We start from the raw sequence: 2,344 nt of genomic DNA on the forward strand, positions 1-2,344 counted from the left end.
TTTTTTTTTCTGTCTTACAAACTTTATTAGTGCTGGGGAAAGGAGGACAGGCAGCTCCGGTCTCTCCCTACATTACTGCTTGCCGTTGCCATTGATGGGACGGTTCACATGGTCAGGGGAGGACAGGAAGGCCTTGATCTTGGGCCGGGCACTGAGGCGCGCCACATAGGCACTGAGCAGGGGGAAGTCGTCCAGGCAGCCAGGGGCCAGGACCTGGTGGATCAGCAGCAGATCTAGCAAGTTGTAATCGGCGAAGGAGATCTGGTCACCCACGATGAAGGCTTTGCCTCCTTGGTTCTGGGACAGCAGGGTCTCGAAAGGTTTCAGGTGTCCAGGCAGGGCCTTCACATAGTCATCCTTCCCTTCCTCATATTTGGTGTAGATGAGGGTGATGTATTTCAGGCGAAAGTCTTCCACCCCGTCATTCACCATATTCACCAGGGCAGCCTCCTTCTGATCTTTTCCATAAAGCCCTCTGGCCCTCCGTCGGGTGTGCCATTCACACAGGTGGACTTGAGCAAGCCTTTCATCCAAGTATCTATGGACACCACCTCCTCCTTCCAGCTCTGGTCCTGGTCAGCCAGTAGTATGCGCATGGCCTCACAGTGCCCTCGAACTGGGAAGTAGACAATGGTGTACGGTGGCATGGCTGCTGCGTAGACGTAGACGGAGGCACAAATTCCCAAAGCGTCAACTTCTAAAGACTCCAAGGGAGTCAGAGAAGCTAGATGGATGCCAATAGCAATGAATGATCTAAAAGAAATTAAGCAAGCTATTGTTAATTTTGGCTTGCACTCTACATATGTAAAGGAAATGATAAGGACTTGGGCTTCTAATGCTAGAGCTACCCCCATGATTTCCATCAGTTAGTGTCTGCAGTTTTAGATAATGGACCTTCCTTGATGCTTGGAATTTATTTCAGAGAAGAATCCAAGCATATGGAACAGCAAGGAAGAGCAAAAGGTTTGGAGGTTTCCCAAGATCAAATTCTTGGTGCAGGAGAATATGCTGATCCACAGGTTCAAGCTCTTTATGACAATGAAGTATTGTGTCTATGTCACCAAGCAGCTTTAAATGCTTGGAATAGAATACAAGATCCAGCAAAAAGGGTTGAATCATATACCAGAATTAGGTAGGGACAGAGAAAACCCTTTATTGACTTTTTGCAAAGATTAATTAAGGCTTTGGACATAGGGGTATTAGACGCAGAAGCTAGATGAATTCTTCTTGAATCTCTAGCTTTTGAGAATGCAAACATAGAATGCAAAAAGATAATTGGGCCTTTAAAGTCTAGATCAGCACCTATGGATGAATGGATTCAGCATATGTTGAATGTTGAGATGTTTAGCTATAATGATGAATCTTGGGTAGGAGACGCAATTTCCAAAGCAATGAGGAGACATCAAACTGCCAGGTGATTTAATTGTGGTAAATTAGGACATCTGAAAAGGGATTGCAAGCACAGAATTTCTAGGAATAATATCTCGTCTGGGAATGACAAAAATAGGAGACCTCGACCTTCAGGTATATGTAGGAGATGCGATAAAGGTCAACATTGGTCCAATGAATGCAGGTCAACAACAGACAAACAAGGCAACCCGATACCATTGGGAAACTCCTTGAGGGGCCTCTCACAGGCCCCCAAGCCAACAGTGGCCCAGTCATTCCCATTCACAGTGGAGAATGTGCCTCACCAAGAAAATTAAAAGCTCCAATTTCTGCTGTAAAAAGTAATACTGGTCTAAATGATGAATTATGCTTGGCGGATGAGTAAAAAAAAAAACCCAGTAGGACAGAGTAAACGTATACTTTGGCAGGCTTCTATTAACGATCAAAGACCAAAGCTAAGAGTCTGTATAAACGGCACTTTTATTGAAGGCTTATCAGACACAGGTGCGGATGTAAGTATCATTACTCCAGAATCTTGGCATCCAAATTGGCCTCTTCAAGAGGTAGATGTTCAGTTCCTGGGAATTGGAACCCTATCTTGTGTAAAACAAAGCACAAGATGGGTTGAATGCATAGGGCCCGAAGGGCAAATAGGAAGACTAAGGCCATATATAGTCAATATTGCAATAAATTTATGGGGCCATGACCTGCTACAGCAAGGGAATACCCAGATTAACATTCCTGTAGTCCTAAGAACTCATAATTCCGGGAAAGATATGATGAGGTATTATGGAAAAAGGTCACCAGCCATTCAGGCTGTACAAGAACATATAGCAAATACCAAACCTTTAGGGGTACCAACAGCCCTACCTTTAAAATGGCTAACTGAGAAGCCAATATGGATCAAACAGTGGCCTCTAGCTGAAGATAAATTGCAGGCATTGGAACAGCTGGT

The 2,344-nt window shown here is 44.5% G+C and overlaps 1 pseudogene; it reads right to left on the reverse strand.

Annotated features, from left to right (window-relative positions):
* Window positions 1–6: 6 nt before the first annotated feature.
* Window positions 7–662, reverse strand: LOC126515455 (glutathione S-transferase P-like; annotated as a pseudogene).
* Between the last annotated feature and the right edge of the window lie 1,682 nt (window positions 663–2,344).

Source organism: Alexandromys fortis, unplaced genomic scaffold (assembly GCF_014885135.2).
Source record: "Alexandromys fortis isolate MF-2015 unplaced genomic scaffold, M_Fortis_MF-2015_v1.1 scaffold_121, whole genome shotgun sequence".
NCBI lineage: Eukaryota > Metazoa > Chordata > Mammalia > Rodentia > Cricetidae > Alexandromys > Alexandromys fortis.